The sequence below is a fragment of the Cheilinus undulatus genome, linkage group 1 (assembly GCF_018320785.1).
Source record: "Cheilinus undulatus linkage group 1, ASM1832078v1, whole genome shotgun sequence".
Taxonomy (NCBI): Eukaryota; Metazoa; Chordata; class Actinopteri; order Labriformes; family Labridae; genus Cheilinus; species Cheilinus undulatus.
In genome coordinates, this window is record NC_054865.1 from 36,362,650 (window position 1) to 36,384,691 (window position 22,042).

Below are 22,042 nucleotides of genomic sequence, written 5' to 3' on the forward strand. Positions count from 1 at the left end.
ACACTACAAACCGCATTGATTACCAAAGAGACAACCAAACCATACGCTGTGTTGGGGTTGACTATCACGAAGGGCCCTTAGCCCTAGCTCTCACTTCTTTAAAGCACATTTCTTATTACTTTTATTAACCACAAACACCTGGATAAAGGCCAGGTGAACTCACGACTGGATTTTCAGACCACATTGGTTTCTTTCTTGAATGCCACACAGTCATTAGTATCTCATTTTTATATCAGGTTAAATGATTTCCATACAGCTGCGTCATCATTTCCTGCTAACTTTTCCTTTTTTCCCTCCTCTCATTGCATGCAGTTACACGGAGGAGAGGATTTTTTTCCGCAGAAAAAAAGAGAAAGAGTTTTCAGGCTGCAGACACAGAAAGCGACTCAGACTGTGCGAGAAACAGAATGGATCATTGAACTAAACTCTGCAACAGCACAGGAACAAAGGTAAGTCTCTTCATTCACCGCACTAAGGGTTGGAAGAAGAGATATTTTACCTTTTAAAGAAACTTGTTGGATTTCTAGCATCTTTTGATAGCTGTGCTCATAAAAGAAGAAAACAGTCTTTAAGTTTCTCTGTTTCTTTTGTTGTTGACTAGTTTAGCATGGCTTAGCTTTCAGTTTTTCATACATGGTGACTTTCGTCCACGTTGGTGAACTATCTTAATCCTCTGTTTGATGTTAAGAAGAAAAAGTAGTTCCTCTGAGGTTTGGTGCTGCATTTGCATGAGTTGGCCTTCGGGGGGCGCCTCAGCCTTTAAATTTGATCCATCCACATACTCTGTGTGTATGCTGTCTTTACATCGATGGTCCCGTTACCTGTGTTTACCTTTTACTTTCATGCCCCCACAAGTTTCACTCCAATTATTCCTAATGTCTTTCTCAAACATTTTCTAAACCCACCCTACACATGCACGCTCACGAACATACATGCACATGCATAGACACACAACAGCTCCAGTTTGTGACACATAACCCCAGTTCACTGCATTTGCCTTCAAGGTTTCTGCAGTCTGCTGTTATTGCTGCTGTGTGGGGAAAATGCCAAAGATAAAGGAATGTCCTTGTGCTAAACTTTGCAGTCATTTTTCCTCTGGCGTGATGTGTTGTGAAACTGCTGCTGCTTTTGTAAGAAGCTGTAACATTGTGTTTCTTATGAAAGGTGTTATTTTACACAAAAACCAAGCTTAAATGACATGTCTGTGGGTTGGTTACATATGTATATCAGTTTGTCTCTGTATTGCACTACAGCTGTATTTTAAGTAGCTCAACAACACATACAGAGACGATTCTCAGCAGTTTAGCTACTTCATTACTGTTTACTTGTTTGTTACTGATGCATCACGTTCTGTGAGATCTTCATGTATTTGCAGAATTACTCTCCTACATTTAGACAAAGGCTTTTTCTCAGATATGCGACAGTGTATCTTGTAGAATATCCAAGGGGGATAAACTGTTTATTTATTCGCTGAAGTGAGATAAACAACCAATAAAGCCGCATTCATCCCTTCGCTTTTTTTCAGAAAAAGTCCAAATCTGAATCACTTTAATTTGGACATGCAAGGTTTCTGCTTGAGAGTTAGATGGCAGATTCATGGTGACTTTAAAAAGAACTGTTTTTGGTTATTAACCTTTAACCTATCGTATAAACTAAAAAAGTTGTGGTTCGTCCTTAAAAAAAGCCAGAAAATGATGAAACATCTGAATCAAATCTCTTTTTGTATCCACAAAAGAATTTTTAGGGAGGTAAGATACCAGAAGACCACGAACAGTTGTCAGGCTTGAATCAGGGAACTTTAACCATTCTCTTGACACATTTTTCCAACGTCACCAATGTAGCAATTTGTGTCTCTGATTTTTAGAGCAGATGAAGTATAAAGATGCACAAAATCAAAATATGCAAGTTAAGTTTCTTATTTGTATCTAGTGAAATGTGCCGCCATTTTCTACTGCTGGTATTCATAATTTTAGTGCTATTCTGTGCGGCTGACATGGGTCTCAGGCTGTGAAACAGAGTCAGAAAGTTGAAAAAGAAAAAAAACTGTTGAAACAGGTTACAAATTGGCCTCAGGAACCAACACTTTAAAAGGGACATTTCATGAAAAACCTGCTTTTTCGTAGGCTATTTTACACATATAATTTTTCAGGAGTATCATCCAACCCACAAAATGTGATATGAACCAATCCAGTTCTTTGTTCGCCATCCTCCTATGTGTGAAAAACACAAAATTTAAAGGTGTGTTCAAAACCACTGCACTGCTTGTGACATCACAACAGCCCTTTTTACTGTGTCATTTAAAGCTGTGATATTATGTGGTGTTTTTTACCACATGTGAACAGGTTGATTCGTCTTCCGTGCTGTCTTTGAAGGTAGTATTGTGTGGGTAGCTATATGGTAGGGGTGTACATAATTAGCCTCCCATTTGTTGTCAGCACCAGAATTACAAGTTAGTTAAACTATTCATTAACATTTTTATTGTTCCAGGTCCTCAATCCCAATCAAGTGCTCTGTCTGAACTGTAATGTAGCTGCCTGTCACTTATAGCCACAGTAGTTTTTCTTAATGACCACTGCCTTAATGCCACAGTACCCATTTACTCATTTGTAAACAACCACTAATTGTTAGCACTGATAGCATCTTGTAAGAACAGCTTGGTTGAGCTCTATTTTGATTTCGAGAATGGAAATAAAGTTGTCCAGAGGCTGTGTCAGGTTATACTCCAGGTAAATGAAGCATTGAGTGATGATAGTAAGCACTGGCATGTGGAAGTTAACCTGCAAAGAGGATGGGAGACCAGTGATGCTAGCACTGCTAACGTTGGCCACATTCTGTAAACAAACTTCTGTAAACAAACAAAGTTGTTTTACTGTTGCATTGTGAAGCTGGGTTACATAATATATCTACTTGATTGTAGACCAGGGATCATATGCTACATTTGTATGAGGGCCAGCTTTTTGCTTGATGGACGCTTTGGGGCTGGACTTCCAAATAAACAAAAATAAATAATGTTTTGTTTGAATTAACATAGTTTTAAACATTGTATTTTCTGTTAAATGTATGCTATATTTAGCCTGTAAAAGTGAAATCAGTCCCTATACCGTAGTCAGCCACAAGGGGGCGATTGATATATTTTAGCTGAATATTTCTGGGGCTGTGACGTTGTCCATCGCTGAATTTGATGCTAATATACCATGTCATGTTTCATTAAAAAACCTGTGCAAGAAACAAGACTTTTGTTTGGATTCTTAGGCAGAAAAAGGCCACAAGTTCAAAGAAAACAACAGTTTTCATTTTATTTCAGTGTTTATCATGAATCACATTTGATAATAACAGGTGGATTTCTGTAAAATAGATCAAACATTACATAAATCCAGACCTTTTTTTTCATATCAGTTGTCTTTTTTTTTTACTTATTTGTTTCAATAGCTGTAGGAAATTAAAAAAGATACCTGATAAACATCATCATACATCAACACCTTTAACATCTGGTTCATCACAGAGTAATATAAAAGTGTGGAAATCCAGACTATTTTGCATACATACATAAATTACAAAATTATGTGGTAATTCTATTATATCCTTGTCAGTGCCTCTGCTGGCAGCTTATTTTGTTCAGATTTAAAGTGAAGGGGGCTGCCTTTACATGTCTTCACTTCAGCCAGAGCTGTCAGTCAGGTCGTAAATCAGACCAATCTAGACCTGTCAGTCTCAGCGACTTAATCCTGGAGCTGCCTCAGGTCTGTTTCCGAAACATGATAAGGTGTTTATTGCAGAACATATATTTCAATTAAAAGAGATAAATCTTAAAACTATTTCTCTTCAGACAGGTTAAATATATGCATACTTCCCTCAAACTCCTGGGAACACCCAGAAGCTAAAAAGAAGGATCTATGGAGAAATTTTAACGTGTAGGTGGTAAAATCCCCACAGAGCTGCAGAATAATCCCCCTGAATGTTTTAGGATTTAGGATCCTGGGTGGATCCTTAACAAACACACATAAAGTTAAGGGATTATTTGAGAAAATAACCACACTGTGGCTCAGAGCAGGTGTATAATCATGGTGAAGAAAGGACATTAAAATCTAAAGCTAACTTAAGAAAGTTTTAACTTAGCATAGTGGATGTAAGGACTTTATTAGATAGAAATGAGTGTACACGTGGAGCAGCTGACATTATGTTTGGATTTGAGCTTCCTTTGATGCTTACATGCCGTGCAAGAAGAGGATGTGGCTTTAATGAGAAATACAGACGGCACTGCGATCAATGAAAACTTTAGTGAGAGAATAAGCTTAGGTTACGTTCTGGTATAAAACATCCCACAAAAATCAGTCAGCGTCTTGGCTCTTTTGTTGCTCACGCGGCGAGGATCTGCAGTGTTTTCAGGAAGGACACTATTTACGAGACCCTGAAAGCTTCTTAGTGGCTCTCTGAGAAAAGCCGCACCATGGCACGGCTCTATAGGCTTCCTGCTGACTTGATGTTACACACTGTGATGACGGATGTCTGGCTTTTTGTGACTTCCTCAGTTCCCAGGTCTGTGGGATGATAAAGACACCACAAGAGAGCGAGTGAAGTGCAGGTTTTACAGAGGAGTAGAGCTTCAACATTTGGTGTAAAGATGTTACTGGAAGGAGAGATGAAAAGATCAATATCAAGAGGTTTGTGATTAGTTTGACTTCTACATTGTGAATGGGAGCTGTCTTACAAAATAAAAGGAGACCAATAATAAAAGGCTTTCTGTTTCATTAGGGTTATTTTGAATGACTGCAACTTCTATGTAGTTGGTGTCAAGTGAGATTTATAACACAGTGAAGTGTTTCTTCATGCATGTCGGATTTTTGATACCCTGGACTTATAAAAGTAAGCTAGATACAGCTTAATACATAAAGCTGTTAAATCAAAATCAACATAATCTGGCATGTTCTTAAATCTATTATCTATACTGCTTGTCCTCTTCAGGGTCGTGGGGGGCTGGAGCCAATCCCAGCTGTCATTTAGTGAGAGGCAGGTACATCCAGGACTGGTCACCAGTCAGTCATAAGGCTGACATATAAAAAATGAGAAGTTGAACTCTCATGCACACCTAAATTTAGAGTTGACCAAATGAGTGTCTCTGGACAGTGAGAGGAAGGCAGGGGCATCCCGAGGCCGGCCTGCCCACAGAGCTGGCTGGGCTCCTAAAAACAAACCTAGTGAATGGGCCCTCCTCAGTGGTGATTTATTGATGACACAGGCCTCCTAGTGTCTAGTTTTGAAAAATCTTGTACTGAGCTAAGAGGCTAGCTGAACCCCTTTAACATATAAAATCCTCTATTTTTCAAAAACATGCTTTTATGTGAAATGATGATATACTATCAACTGAATAAACCTTTTGGGCTAAGAGACCGAGTAAAGATGTGCCATTCAGGAAACAGCTCTTTTATATGAGCCATGGTTGCTAGCTCCCATTTTAGGGCTAGTTTTATTTCCTATATAGCAAATGCTAATTTGTGACACCTGTTCCTACAACAGCTGTTATAAGAAGAAAACTGGAAACTTTGTAAGTTTAAAAGGAAAAAGTAAAGGTAACCAGGGCACACAATGAACAATAAAAATACACATTTAGAAAAGTATTTAAGGACAATCCAAGGGTTTTAAAGATTCACACATTACTTTCTGATTGTATTGTTAAAGATTTTAGCACATTGGTCAGTGGAGTCTACAACAAAACATGATACCATAGGATATGAAACTATATTTTCTATTGTTCCCGAGGGAAATTTGGTTTTTGACTCTTTTAATACACACAGGCCTCTACAAGTAGTGTAACATAAGTCACAGTTCAACCAGAACAGTTTTTGATTTATATGTTATTGTATTGCTTTAAATGTACTAATACACCCCAATCCCAGCCTCATTCTTACACTATCCTATGGTAAACACTGATGGTTGTAAACTCCCTGGTGAAGGAGGCTTACAGATGAGGGAGTATTTCTAATTTTCATTAAATAAACTTGACTTGAATGAATGAAAGTCTGATTCAAAGGGTATAAAAAAAATTCAGACTATGTAAATAATTCATGTATCATCACAGTAAATCCTTTAATTAGGTTATAATCCATTTAGTTAAGATAATCCACATCATGTAATCTCCACAGGGCAGATAAGTTTGGTTTGATCTGCGCTGATTTTAGGATTTTCCACATTTTGTCTCTAAAATGTATTTTTCTCTTGTCTTGTATGTTTGTGTACATTTTGATGTCTGATCTAAAGAGGTGCTGCTTTGAATAAGCTTTTTTATGTTGTTGTATCTTAAACAGATGAACATATGAGTACATTTGAATGGCTGCTGCCCACTGTACCACTGAAGAGCATACCACACAAGCTTGGAATTCATGTGGCTTTCTCATCCTGTTGTTGTCTGGTATTTGTAGAAATGTGACCAAAGAACATGCACAGTCTGAGATGTTTTATGAGCTGACATTACAAAGACGCTCTTTCTTATTCTGTCAATCCCACTGAACTGCTGCATGGAGGGAGTTAAGTGTTTTAATTTGGTTGGAATTCACTCAAACCTTTGGGGGGAATTTTTAAACTTTGAGTGAATATTTTTGCTTTTGTGGTCAGCTTAAGTTTGGACATGTGGTTCAGCCATGTATGATTTATTGAGAGGTATTAAACTGTGGAATGTAACTATATGTTAACTTTATTCATGTTTTCTTAAAGAGCAACTGAAGGAAAGACGGAGAAAGTCACGCATCCTTGATCACTGATGCTGCTTGTTGGTAGTTTTGATACACCTGTAGCCACGCCCACATGTGATGTCATTGTAATCAAGATACATCATGATGGCAAAGTGAGATGCTCAGCCAGTAAAGCTCAAGAGAATGAAGCTTTCAGCAACCTAATCTTTTAAGTTATTTTCTGCTGTGACATACTTTAGCATTACATTTGATATTATAATTAAGGAAATGAGTAACAATACATGCTTAAGTTACCCTGAAATGAAGATTTGATAGTAAAAGCATTTCATCTCAACTCTCTTCATGAGCTTCAACAACAAATGTTTGTTAATGCGTCAGCCAGATTTATCCTACACTATAATAGAATATAAGGATCTATAACAGACACCAGCTAGACATCAGCATAATAAGCATTTTGAACACTTAAGCACATAACGACAGTACAAGTGAACTACCACCCTTTTAAATGAAAGGGGTGTATGCTAATGAGTTTAATTACATGTGTGACTTTCTTGAATTCTTACTTCTTTTTAAACAGTTACTGAAGATAACATTTAAAATGCATATTGAAGGGACATTTGAAATTTTACACTTTATTTGTATTGTGCTAAGTTTAATTACATGTTCTTACTTTCAACTGTAGTTTTTTGTACTTAATGTTTTTTTTTTATGTGTACTGATATTACTAGATCTAAGCAGCTTAAAAAGTTAAAGCCAGCCAGATCTTGGCAAAGTTAAACTGTTGCTAAGCTAATAGATTTAAACCCTGAATAAATGAGAAAAATATCAAGCTCAAATATAAAATGTAAAAAATACAAACTAGTAATACTTAGATAGGAAAAATATAGATGCTTTCAAAGTGAGGACTTGGTCATATTCACATTTGTTATTTTGGAGCTGTGCATTGTGCCGGATGCTTTTTGTTTACTTCCTAGTCACATTTGCACACAATGCCAGGAAATTTCCTGAATATTTTTTGGTTTGGGTTGTACATGCACACTGCCAAATTTTACTTTTTGTAATTTAACTTACCTGATTTTTTTTTTTTTTTTTTTTTTTGTGTCAGACTCGTTGTAAATCTTGCATGTGAAGTGAATAGTTTGGGCTGATGTGTGGACGCAGCAGGAGTGAGTGAGTGATGACATTTATATCCTGCGAATGCTGCACAACAAAAGACAGTACAGCTAAACTATTAAAACTGCATCATTAGGTTTTCTGCTCGCCAGTGTGTAATTGCCTGCTCTTTTGTTGATGCCTGGGTGAACTATTGTACAAGCAACACTGATATCAATGCAAATGTTTGTGTAAACAAATAAATCACCTCAAACTTTCTTTACATTTTCAGAAGTGCAAATGTTAAAATGAATTCTACTTGAAAGCTTCTTTAGAGCCTTTGTCAAAAGTTGTGAAAGTTGGCTTCCACTGCCCTCTTTACTATCCTAATTGTTTAGAAAAAGCTCCATGTGCCCGATCATTTCATATAACAAATGAACAGAATAACAGTAACATGAAAAGACGTACAGTTATCATGCCCTGGCATTTGCAGCACATGTCAACCTTGAATTTGCACTCTTAAAATGAGAAGTCTGACTGGCATTTCCTCCACCATGGCTGTTCACAAAGATGATATCTTGATTTTTGATTGGTGATGCTGAGGAAGTTTTTAGCGCAGGAGAAGATCGGCCTTGTATTGAAAATGAGTGCTGCTTTAGTGTTGATTTTGGGGCCCTCTAACAAAATTACACTCAGATCTCTGAAAGTAGTTTTATGTCTTTCTTCATTATTTTAATGTAGAAAGCCCACAGTGAATCTTTAGCATGAATACATTTTATTTTGTTTGTTTTAAAAAAGGAAATGCTTTTATTCGCCCTGACACCTACCCTGTGGCAGTGTTGCAAGTGTATAAAATAAAATAAAAATAAAATAGAAGACAGCTGGTTGAAATATTGTCTGATGACTTTGCTTCCTTTTGTCAGTCATTAAGAGGCATCAGTATTAATTTCAGCATTTCTCGTTGCCATACTAGAACTCCTCACAAGAGCTTTAAGTACACTTGCCATCTTGGTTCATAAATGGTACTTATGGACTCTCTAGGTGTAAAATAGTTTCACTCTATGTTTTATGGATCTAAATGCTGACATTACTGGCCTGTAATTCGTATTAACGTCAGTGAAATGTTTGCGTGCATGTAGATAATGCACATTCCTCATGCACTACTCCTCGGAGAGCTTGGTTTCACATGAGAAAGACATCTTTGTGCTGGTCAAATGTATTCATATTGAGTGGAGTTTTCAGCAGCGCTGGCAGCATACTCTCACCCCATCAGCAGCCTTCATCCCGTGAATATTCATCCAAACTCCTCATCCTCAGCCTGACAATAAACAAGGGACAGAGAGCATGAATGCCTGTCTGGGGAGGAGGAGGGCAAAAGGGGCAAATCCTGAGGAAAGTGGGGGGCAAACAACCCGTTTCTATGGTAATAAGTCCTGCCCTCCACTCTGCAGCAGGCTGAGAGAGGGGAGGCAGGAGGGCTTTTTTTTTCTTTTTTTTTGTCGGTTTTGTTGGACAGACATTAGTCGGAGTTTACTGAAGAGGGCAGGTAGCAAGCCAAAGTTTTCAACGCGGAGACGAACTGGATTAATGCGTCGCTGAAAAAGGGATTATAATCTGAAAATGTCAGCAGCGGACATGGACGTGAGGAGAAACTCAGAGGTAAAAACCGACTCATTTCTGAACCGCTATGGACGAGCCAAAATAGGAGGGTTAAACTTGTAGCAGCTAGCTAGGTACGCACGAGTACAAAAAAGACTCAAAGTAGAGTAAAAAGTCACAATGTGTTTCTCATTCCCACCTGACCATATTTGGTCATCGGCATGTGAAACGGTGAAGCTCAGGCTAAAACACCGGACTGGTTTTTCTTCTTTTGACCCTTTGAATGAAGAAAAATGTCCCAGCGGATACAAACAGTGACCGTGTGGGTTATAATTATACCGAGTTATCACTCAAATGTCCCAACTAGTCAAAGCAGTAGCAGATAAAAAAAGCCATTTTTAAAAAGTGAAGCCACATTTTTCTTCTGCTGTTTAATGAAGTGAGCTGCTCTTTTAATATGAAACTCAGAGGAAACAAACTATTAGTTGTAAGCTGTTCATCATGCCAATAAAACGTGTGCTGAAATACGTGCAGTTGTCTTTGCTAGATCTGTATTATACACAAAGGGACAAGTACGACAGTTATCTGTTGCAGCGACTAATACTGTACATGTTTCAAGCAGAAATGGACTGTGCAGAGCCCACCTTAATTTACAAATCAGTTGACCTAATAGGCAACTGATTTAGGGACTTTGTTGTTTTCAGTTATCAAAAATTGCAAACGAACTCCCACATATTGCTTAAATTGCAAAACTATGTTTGCAATATTTTGTTGGCTTGCAATTTGATTAAAGTATTCCCCTTATAAGCACCTGTCTAGTAAGATGCATGTACTTTTTAACATCTTTGCATTTTTTGGTAATGTTATTAAAAACAGCACAGAGATAGGGATGCACTGATGCGTCGATTAATCTTTGCCATGCTGACAAACATCATCTTTATCTGCTGTATCAGATCAATTTATGCCAACATATGCTACACCTAACTGCTAATAAAAGAAGTAGACTTTTTGCCCTGAAATTAAGATATTTATGAGGCCATTCCTATAATATATATTTTATTGAGGTCTTACAGTATCTCAGATATTTCCTAAAGTTTTCAAAGAGAGAGAAATGTTTAATTTTTATAATTGTAGCAGTACGTGTCCTGTCAGCCATAGGTTGCGAGCGAAGTCACCCAAATTTACCTTTGTGACATGAAAACTAAGGCAGGACAATGGCTCGAAAATTAACTTAAATTGCAATATGGCCTGATCCAATTTACAAATCACAGACAGTGCAATATTCATTCAACCTGAAATGTGACAAAATACCAGTTTAATACATTTTAGCAGCATATTGTTGTGCTCTACACATTATGCATTATGTCTTTTTTTAGAATAGATGACATAACTCTTACTCTTCTTGTGTTTGAACGGTTTTCTAAATCAAAATGAGAACAAAATAATATTAGCCATTCCCTTCAGTATTGTAATTGATATCAAATGAGCCGAAATTGTTCATCCCTAGTTTAATTTTTATAATATTTTGCTGGTTATATAACATAGAATGATTGCTTGTGTTTCTTGAACAGTATGTAAGATGAGGACCCTAAAGATAATTGTGAAATAAATCGTAATCTCAATATTGGAAAATTAATCACAATCAAATTATATTTTCAAATTGTGCAGGCCTAATGGAAACACACTTGGTATTTTTATTGAGTTAAGACCAGCGCTGCCCACCTCCACTGCCTCCTCCACAATACTACCTCTGTTCTGTAAAGTGGTCAATAGACGGGCACCTTGCTCTAGCATCACTTCCGGCACCTATGCATTCTGCGGCAGCTTCCAGCATGAATGCGGAAGTGCATTTTGAAGTGGATTTCTCCTGCATTATGAGAAATTTATGAATGAGAACAAAATGTTGTTTTTTTTTTAGTAACTATGGCTTATGAGGTGCAGTTTTTATTGAAAGGAGTCTTGAGTTCAAATCAAGAAGTAAACAGTGGTGACGGGTGGAGCTGGCCAGCACTCATTTGCATTCAGCATGTTGCGTTATTGTTCCAGTTGTGCCCCCTGGTGGTGGAATTTTACATAAGGTGTGTTGAATCAAATAAGCTAATTTTCTTTTTTATTACCAGGCAGAAGAAACCATTTGTTGGACAAACTGGGCTGTTTTCATGTTTTAATGTCCCCATAGGGAAATTTGTCCTGGACAAATTTCATGTTGTCATTTTCTTGTGTTAACACCAAATGAAATACAAAAGAAATCAGTATCAGCAAGTAGCTAAGTTGTTATCTTAGACATCTGTGCCTGTGGCAGTCCTAATGTCCACAGTCGATGCCACTCTAACCTCCTGACAGCTGAGCTGTGAAACTTGATCCTGAAGCTAGGCATTTCAATTAAAGTTTTTCCAAAAACTATTATATACGAAATACCATAACAATGACAGAAAATTTCCCAATAAATTTCCAAAATTTCTATGAGAATATCCTATAATTTCAAGGTGATTTCCCCCAAACATCCAAATTTTCCAAATTCCCAAGAAAATTCCAATAAATGTCAAAGCAAATTTTCCCTAACACTTCCAATAAAAGTCTTCAAAAATATAGCAAACATATAAAAAAAAATCCTTGACAATACTTAGAAACCTAGCGAGTTTCCCAAAATATTTCAAAACAAGTTCCATAGATTTTCCATGAAAAATCTTTACAATTTCACAGCAAACTATACCAACACTTAAATTGCTTAAACTTTAATGGACATTCCAGCCGATCGTCTCAAATTTCGAATACAGTAATTAACTCTGTAGTAGGAAAGCCAAAATGTACATGCAGGGTCTTAGAGGTTAAAAATAATGTATGGTTTTAAACAGATGATTCTGAAAGACATCAAAGTATTGTATAGTTTGACAAACTAAAGAACAGACTTCTTTTTTCCACCTTTTTTAATGTATGTTTTTTTCCTTTTAGAATTCTTTTGCAGTTTAAGGTTTGGGCTACTCAATAATCTAGTATTTGGAGGATTTAATATTACTCTTATGAACATTTGTAATCATTGTCTTATTTATTGTACATACTCAGACGGCACTATCTGGTTCATACATGATCATCTGTGTGAATGGAGCACTGATCTATATCCCGATAATCCAGTTTAGAAAGGCAAGATTTTTGGACAGACATTAGATCAGATGCTCTCAGAATGTGTAACTTTCAGAACATAATCTGATGATTTTTTTGATCAGTCATGAACACTTAGATGAGTTTTCAGATTACTGCTGGTTTTCTTCTGATCTAGGTTTACACACTGTGATTCAGACCACAGGGATGTGCCTGGGTTTTCAATAGCTCCCTTTTTTTCCTTCTGAAACTCTTTCTATTGTGTAATCAAACAATGACCTTCCCCTCTCACTGGACAGGACTGTCAACACAAAGCTATTGAGGAAATTCTTCCCTGTTCTCTGTTCTGTTTAACATTGGTGTGCCTGGCCTATCATTAGATGCTTTTAAGGGGACCGTTGTTCACTCAACAACATCTTTAGAGTCTTCTTTCCCTCTCCTTATCCATCCATCTAGAAAACAAGCTTGTGATTTTATGTGGATGTTAAAAACTTAATAATATGTCTCCTTACATCTTTAAACTGACAATAAATCCCGTCCTTTGTAAAGAAGTGGTTCTAGGAAAAATAGTCTGTGGCAACAAGGCGTATTATGAGGTAGAATTTCAGTGTTGTGGTGTTAAATTCAGTCAAATCAGAAATGTGTGTTTCACATTGAACATTTTGCATTTTTGAGTGTACTTTCACACCTTACATGAATAAGTAATCCTTGGAATTGAAAGTGAAGTAAAAGCATCAAATATAAGCAAATCATACAACTCTGGAACCAGATTTTTACAAAATATTTTATGCTGCATGAACTTCATGAAGCAGTCATTCATTTAAAATGATAGCGTCCAATAATACAGTGATGCTAAAGTAGCAAGGTGATGGGGGTGGTGATGTTGCAATGGAGGCCAGAGCTGTTTAAATATGGCAGCACTCATGCTGCCATATTTAAACAGCTCTAGCCTGGTTACACTTTACTGCTCCCTCTGCAAACTGTTAACGCAACCCTCCTCCACCCCAGCTCCTCATTCATGCTATATCTGACCTAATCAATGCCATTCTGTTGTCACTGATGCTTGCTCTGCTCTAGGTTCAGTGGTTCTTCTCTCCCTGCCTCAGGCTTTCCTTGTAGGTACAGGAAGAGCAGCTTTATGTTGTGGTGGTTTCACTCATTTACTACAATTACGCTACTTCAGAATCCTGAGTTCAGAAGATGCCCAAGAGTTGCTTGACTTTAAAGTCTGACCGTGTTTCTGAAATGAACCTCAGGCATTCAGAGTGTAGGCGTATTTTTCTATTTGATTTCTTCTTGACAAATATATCTCAGTCAGATACAGTGTGTTCTCCCCTGTTGCTCCGGTCATCAGACTGTCTGCCTTAACTTAACGCCAGACTCAGATGAAGATACTAACCTCAAGACACAAATGCTGCTTCAGGTAAGAGAACACAATTCCAGTTTGTGTTGCCGCATGATGCCTCTCTGCTGATGGTCAGTAATATTTGCAACCTAAGCCAGAAGTGCCTTGTTGAATAGTTTGGTTACACTGCACCATGATTTAGGCCAGTTTAAAACTATCTTTTTGTATTCGACTCACCTGTCTACCAGTACCATCTAACTTCCCAACTGTGCTTCTCAAAGTGTTATTATATCTTCTACACTGTGATCAAAACAAAACTTACTGTGGCCTAAATACTCCAGCAGCATTTCTAACGGCAAGTTTCAGCATTGGATAAACCACTTTTTCCTTGTGCGTGTTCAGTTCTCATTATGCAGTGACGTTTGATGTGTTGATGGGATGAATGCCATAACATCATACCATGACATCACCATGTCAACATTAACATGCCAGAGGATGTTCTGCCCTCATTTATTCACAATGTTAATCTTTAACAAACGAGCATTTTACTGTCAGCAAGTATGAACACAAACTCGGTCAGTCGGGTTTGTGAAGCTTTCACCTCTTAAAGTCTTGTCAGAACAGATTTTATTCAGAATGAATAGTGTGTGTCTTTTCCTTCAGGCATCCAATATTCCAATCCTCACTATTAAGGAGACAGCTATAGCCCGTAATAATTTGTTGCTGTTTTTTCTATAGCCATAGTGCTGTAAATTAACATACCTCTCATGCCAAGAGATTTCACACTGCTAGGTCCAAAAATATCTAGCATTTTTTGTTGACTTTTCAGTAGCATACATGAAGTTTTTCCATGGAGAAACACTTTTATGTTGTTAGTCTAAATAAGTTTAGTTTTTCTGATTTTGAACAGTGAAACTTGTTGCATAAATCCCATGCCAAGGCCAGTTGGGGGAGCAAACACATCTTTTCCGTCATGAAAAGCTTTCAGTGCTTTTCTACTCTTTATTTTATAAACAAATGTAGTGAAGTATTGATAAAACTGCAGCTATACTACAGCTACAGCTGAGCTAAATGCTAAACTGGTAGCAGCCTTTGTTATTTGCTTCTAGTCCAACTAAACTCTGCCTGTAGCTCCTTCCTTGTTCTCCTCAAGGACAATAATCATTTAGGTCTGTTTTACAGACCTGACACTAACATTAGAGACTGGAGCTTTGCAGGATGATGACAGACATGGAATCTGGGCAGCTTTGCAAAGCTGTGTCCTAAGTGAAGGTGACATGAGGAAGCATCGGTGACAAAATCTGCTTGATTACATTTACTCCTATTGAATACTGGCAGCCTGCAAGCAAGGCATTAGGGCAAAGGGGTCCCCAGTGCCTAGCCTCTATTTTCCTCATTGTCACTCGTGTTGAGATGGTTGAGGAACAAGGAAAGAAGGAGATGACAAGAATTCAGGAGCATGCAGTGCTGCATGATGCAACTCAACATCTAGCGCTTGGGTGCAGTTAGGACATGGTGTTAAAAAGTCTAAATTACACAATGGTTCAGCACTATTTAAAAAAATATTTCTCATGGATTGTGAGCTTCTACTTAAACCCTTTTTAGAGCAATATCCAGTCTTGGCTAATAGCACAACATAAGGAAATGTATAAAACACATGGCTTGCAAATCAGCCATAATTTGTTTTTTAGGGCAATTTGCAGTTCATTATGTTGCTCACTATACCTATGTTTGCAAAAACTGCTCCTGATTTTTCTTTAGCCAGCCATTTTTGCCACTTTTTAGCCAGTGTCAACCCATTTGTGGCACCTTTTTTTTTCACTTTTACCCATTCATGACACCTTTAACCCATTTTGACACTTTAATCAGCTTTTCACCATTTTCTGCCCATATTGACCTTTTTTGCCTTCGCAATCCATTTCCTTGTTTGTTTGTTTATTTTTTAAAACAAGGCTTTTTCTTTTTGACTACTTAAATGTCTTTCTGACATGGGCATGTCAACCTTCAAAAGAAATGTTGATGCATTTCTGCATCAAATATTCATGAGGAAGAAAAACACTTTGAAGTACGCCATGAAAATAAAAGCATTTTAAATGTTTACAACAGAGTGCCATGGAGTTTTTACACTTCACTTATTTGAGCCCATGATGTGCTCCAACCTGCATTTTTAAAAGATTTATTTCTTTTGTTCTGTGGATAAATTCAGACTTTTGCAACGTGTTTCCTGCCAGTGCTAATATTGCAATAAGAACAGAATCTCCTTTAATTACACAGCACTAGCAGCTTCATGTTTTGTACCTGCTGGAGGCTAACAAACACTGACAGCTGCTCTCATGAACAAGAACAAGAGCAACAGCATAGGTGATGTAAAACTTGTTATTGTTTTGTTAGTTAAGCTGATCCCTGACTCTAAGGCTGAGTCTAACAAGCATCCATTTAATCTTATTTATGTCGTCTGAAGAGTCAAACTGTGTGTCAGAGGTCAGCTCCGTGACACACTGGCCCTCCTGCTGCAGCTCAGATGGATATAAGCCCGTTTTCCACATGCCTGCCTCTGCAGCTGTGCATACTCATATCTAGGTTACACAGAAGGGGTTTTTTTGCTTTTCCACAAAGAGAAAATATGCCATGATCAGTCTGAAAATAAAAAAGGAGCTGAAACGGCTAAAAGAGGAAGTAAAAAAAGATGTGAGAATTGGTTCCACCTGGTCTGCAGAGCTGTACAGTGGCAGCATTTGGTAGAGAGCCAGGGTTATTATATAGGTATGACTGTGTGCAAGTGCCAGTAGCATCAACCTTGGTGGTTTCTTTTATAGGGAGGCACATTAAAGCTGTCAGGCTTACACTGTTATCCAGAGACGGTGGGTTATTTGCAGATTTAGCAGAACACAGCAGTGTTTAGGGAGAAATTTATGCCTATATGAAGCAAGTTTTTATGCATGTAAATCTCCCATGTACAATGCATCTGTAGACCTGTGTTCCACCGCCACATCTACTCCTGTGATGCTTGGTTTAACATGATCTGGCTCATCTCAAACCCCTTTTTTGTCTGTAGTAGACAGAACTGTTCTCTCTGCAGATATTCAAACAATTTGGTGTATCAGTGTGTGGGCTCAAGCCTGCCAGTGCGATGTGACATGTGGAAAGAGTTGAGAATTTGCAGAGATTTTCTTTCTTCCTTTTCAGCATAGCTTCTTGGCTGTGTGCAATGTTCTGGAGTTTCTAAAAAACTTTGAAGTCAGGTTAATAATAAGCAGAAAATGAGGAACAGTTCAGCCAGAAACAGCAGAGAAGCATTAGACTGAAAATGACTTTATTAGCCTCTTTTATGGAAGTTGCTTCTGTAGATTTCAGGATTAACACAGATCTTAGTTTGACCATAAAGACGTCATTAAATTCCAAGATTATATCATTCACTGAACTTCAGGTGCCAGGTGCAGAGAATTTCTTAGGTCTTTACTGAATGAAAAGGAAACCTTTGGCATGTGATGCAGGTGTTGCTGCCTGACTCCTGTGAAAACATTCTTTAATATTTTGAATGCAGCCGCAGACTGATGGATTGACCAAATATTAGTACATTCCTTCATGTAGTGCAGTGAACTGTGTATCAGATGATCTGTCAAATGTGACAGTGCCAAGGACGTGTGCGTTTTGAAAGATGTTTACCTAAAAGACCTTCTCCCTTTCACACACACACATCACACACAGCTGATAAAAGACTTACTTTTTAACCACATCTCCCTCTCAAGGACACACTGAACACAAAGAGCTCTTTATTCAAGCCCTTCAGTCTAATGGAGACGCTGTGCTCGCCTCCTTTTATGATCTTCTCTTGTTGCTAAGGAAAATATGCGCCAGTGATATGTGCCTCTAATCAATTAGTACTTTTATGGACACGACAAAAGCAGGAAAAACTCTGAAATGACTCAAAGTAGGTCATTAAGATGATGGTGTTGAGTATTTAAAGTGACAGCTTGGCTTTTAGGGTTTAAATTTGAAGATGAAGTCAAAGGGAAACCTCATAGAAGTTTTAATCTCTGTTTTGAGTTGATGCAGTAGTGTTCAAACAAGAAACGTGAAAAGAAAGCTTTTAACTTCTCCTTATGTGACGGAGCTGGACAGAAAAAATAGTAGCTAAAGCTACGGATCAGGAGTTGGAAGGTGTATATTTGTGGTTTTGGAGCCAGTGTAATTTTCTAGAAGTGCTAATGTGTGTGACTGAATAGGCCTGTGTAGTTGTGTGTCCTGTGATTATACAATGACATGCAATAAAGACATCACAGGTTTATGGTGTTGTAACAATGGGTGTGTTTAGACATGATATGCTGCCAGAGTACTTCCTCCCATACTTGCTTGTGTGTCACTGCACTGTGTTAATCAGTCAAATTTTCAATGGCAATCATCAACAGTGAGATCAAACGGCTTCATGAACATCCACCTGTTTAGTCTTCACGTATTCGGTTACATACTTGCATCATATTTTTTACTGTAAATCACCTATTCAGTCAGACAACTGGCATAGTGAAAAATGTTTATTGCTGCAGCAGCAAAATCTCATTTGTACAGGCTCTGGCCTCATCACTCCTTGCATATTTTACATGCAGAATTTGAGGAGTTATTATGAGATAGTACCTAACCCAATCCTGGAGCCTACAGGTGGACGCAGAAGAGGTGGTGGGGTTGTAAAGAAGACTGCAGTACTGTTGCAGGGCAGGGCTGGCAGTGGCAGAGTTAGCAGATAAAATAATGACACACAGGTCAAGTTGTCTGCCTGAACTAGCGAGCTGTTGTCGCTTCATTCATTTAGAAAAAGTAATATGATAGGAAGTAGTTAGTGACGCAGTCTACTTTAAGCGCCCTACAGGAACTATCATGATTTGACATGTTTTCAGTTGAGAATATTTTAGCATAACCCCATGTGAAATTTGGACACAAACAGCAACAAAATGTTCCATAAACAAATTTGACCTTAAGGTCAACGTGTCCATACTTGCATCTGTCTGCACCTCGTCTCATTCTGTTCAGCACCAAACATTTTAACACCAACGTCACAGCTGTCATCAAAACCTCAAGAACACCTCCCATCAACTCGTTGCAGTTGACTGTTAGCTTCCCTTTGGCTCAGAAATCTCAGGAGAAAACTCGTCTACAATCTGGTTGAATGCACTTTAAAGGTTCTCCAGAGTTTTCTCAGCACTGCTTGTTTACAGCTGCTTATTTTGTGTAGAGAGATGCTATCAGGCCTCAGGAAGTCAGTTAGCTAACGCCTCAATGTTTACACGGCTGTGTCCATTTTGAGCCTGTCTGACCCATTTCTGTAACCTCCCAGTGCATCAAAAAGAAATTAAAAAAGAAATATATACAAATAAAGGTTGCTCTCAACTTTATGTGCAAGTGTGTTGAGCCGTATTATTATAAATGGAAATAGTTAATTATTCTTTGCTTCTGGCAGCTGATTACAGTGTTTTTAAATATTGTATGTTTGATTGAGAGTGTTACAAATTGAAATGACTGCAGCTTCATGTTTTCAATTAGAGAGAGAGCTAATCAGAGAGAATATTGCATTTCAGCTCCAAAACAAACAGACTTGTTTCTGCAGGTATAACTGTAAAATAATATTCAGCTGCCTGTGTGTCTCAGTTTTATGTAAACATGTGATTTTTTGGTTTGCTTTCATTTAGATTAATATAAGAGATTGTATTTCTCAAGATCTGCTTATTTTGGTCTTAATCTCCTTGGTGTTTTAGCTTCCCAGAATGATTTGTTTCATTTAATCATGCAATTATGGAAAAATTATTTAACTAATTTTCTTTCCACTGTGTTTTCCAAAAGTGTTTTCATGACTCTCAGTACAACCGTTAACTAAATTAGCAAAGGTTGTGTTTTTACAGAGACCAAAGGCCTTTTATTAAGATGGACAAAGCAACAGGAGGTCCAGGGAGTGAAGCCAAAGCATTTGGAGCTCCCTCTACTGAACGGCTGCAGAATAGCTCATAATTACACTATATTGCCAAAAGTATTTGCTCACCTGCCTTGAATCGCATATGAACTTAAGTGACATCTCGTTCTTAATCTATAGGGTTTAATATGACGTCGGTCAACCCTTTGCAGCTATAACAGCTTCAACTTTTTTCCAGAAGCACATTTGTGAGGTCACACACTGATGTTGGAGGAGAAGGCCTGGCTCTCAGTCTCTGCTCTAATTCATCCTAAAGGTGTTCTGTCAGGTTGAGGTCAGGACTCTGTGCTGGCCAGTCATGTTCATCCAAACCAAACTCTCTCAGCCGTGTATTTATGGACCTTGCTTTGTGCACTGGTGCATAGTCATGTTGGAACAGGAAGGGGCCATCCCCAAACTGTTCCCACAAAGTTGGGAGCATGGAATTGTCCAAAACTTCTTGGTATGCTGAAGCATTCAGAGTTTCTTTCACTGGAACTAAGGGGCCAAGCCCAGATCCTGAAAACCAACCCCACACCATAATCCCCCCTCCACCAAACTTTACACTTGGCACAATGCAGTCAGGCAAGTACTGTTCTCCTGGCAACCACCAAACCCAGACTCGTCCATCAGATTGCCAGATGGAGAAGTGCAGTTTGTCACTCCAGAGAATGTATCTCCACTGCTCTAGAGTCCAGTGGCGGCGTGCTTTACACCACTGCATCTGACGCTTTGCATTGCACTTGGTGATGTATGGCTTGGATGCAGCTGCTCAGCCATGGAAACCCATTCCATGAAGGTCTCTACGCACTGTTCTTGAGCTAATCTGAAGGCCACATGAAGTTTGGAGGTCTGTAGCGATTGACTCTGCAGAAAGTTGGTGACCTCTACGCACTATGCGCCTCTGCATCCGCTGACTCAGCTCTTTCATTTTATGTGGCCTACCTCTTCATGGTTGAGTTGCTGTCGTTCCCAATCAATTCCACTTTGTTATATTACCTCTGACAGTTGACTGTGGAATATTTAGGAGTGAGGAAATTTCACGACTAGACTTGTTGCACAGGTGGCATCCTATCACAGTACCACACTGGAATTCACTGAGCTCCTGAGAGCGACTCATTCTTTCACAAATGTTTGTAGAAATAGTCTGCATGCCTAGGTGCTTGATTTTATACACCTGTGGCCATGGAAGTGATTGGAACACCTGATTTCAATTATTTGGATGGGTGAGTGAATACTTTTGGCAATATAGTGTGCCACCGTCTCCATGCTAACAGATGGGACATGGGTCAAACTATATGTGGTTGATAGTACCTTTAACTAGAGATGTGCACAGTTAATCAGTAAAACTGTTAAATTTGTTTATCTAATTAGCCGACGTGGGATTTACAAGTCGGTTAAAGTAATTGCCTATCATTTTTTTCAAACACAGGCCTCAAATCCCAGTCTATAATGCTCTTTTAAACTGTATTGAACCTCCTGCCACTAGAGGCCGCTGTAGCTGTAGTTAATGGCTGCTGTTTTCCTGTCTGAACTGCACTGGATGTAAATATGAGAAGCTCAGTGGTGGCTTAGCATTTAATGTGTAGCAGGAACAGATCGGTATGACAGTTTTTTAAAGTGGTAAATGGAAATGAAGTGGTATGTAGGCTGTCGAGGGTTTAACTCATGTGTAACTACTCACCCAAAGTGAGGAGAGGCCACACATCGAAGCACGATATTAATCTGCAAAGAAGAACGAAGGCTGGCGGCGCTAGCTTTTAATGTTAGCAATGCTGTAGAGAGTATATCAGGCTAACATCACACCCACTGACACAATGACCCTGGGATGAATTTGACTGTTTTGCAGGGATTTTCTCCACTTTAGACTAGTCGGTTAAACGGAATTTAAATGAGCGTTTAGCCAAAGGGAAATAGATGCTCAGGAACATCCTTACTTGTAATGCTGATTTATGTGAAAGTGTTCCTTAACCAAAGTAGGTTTAGGAAAATAGTTACTTGATTTAAAAAGACTGAATAGGTAGCTAAGTGTTTTAAAGTGCAAGCCCTTTCCTGTTTTATCTTGCTGACAGAACATTGGATTGGTTAGGGAATGAGAGAGAGAAAGAAAGAGGGGGGAATGACATGCAGAAAAGGAACTGCAGGCTTGAACCCAGGCTGCCCAGTTGAAGGACTGTAGCTTTTGTACATGGGATGCAACCTAACCTCTGGGTCTTTAGTGCCTGAACCTGTGGGACGTTTGACTTTTTAATGCTTGGTCAAATGTTTGCTTTGGTCAGTGGA

At 38.4% G+C, this 22,042-nt stretch overlaps 1 protein-coding gene across 2 annotated transcripts in view; it reads left to right on the forward strand.

The window, feature by feature from the left end:
• The first annotated feature begins 351 nt into the window (after positions 1–351).
• Positions 352–22,042, forward strand: part of dennd2b (DENN domain containing 2B) — a 90,197-nt gene continuing 68,506 nt past the window's right edge. Inside the window, exon 1 of one of the 2 annotated variants that reach the window (XM_041786404.1) lies at positions 352–449. The gene's annotated coding sequence lies outside the window, so the exon portion shown is untranslated. Of the gene's footprint in view, positions 450–9,249; positions 9,438–22,042 lie in introns of those variants that run through there. The other variant, XM_041786396.1, reaches the window with a different exon arrangement.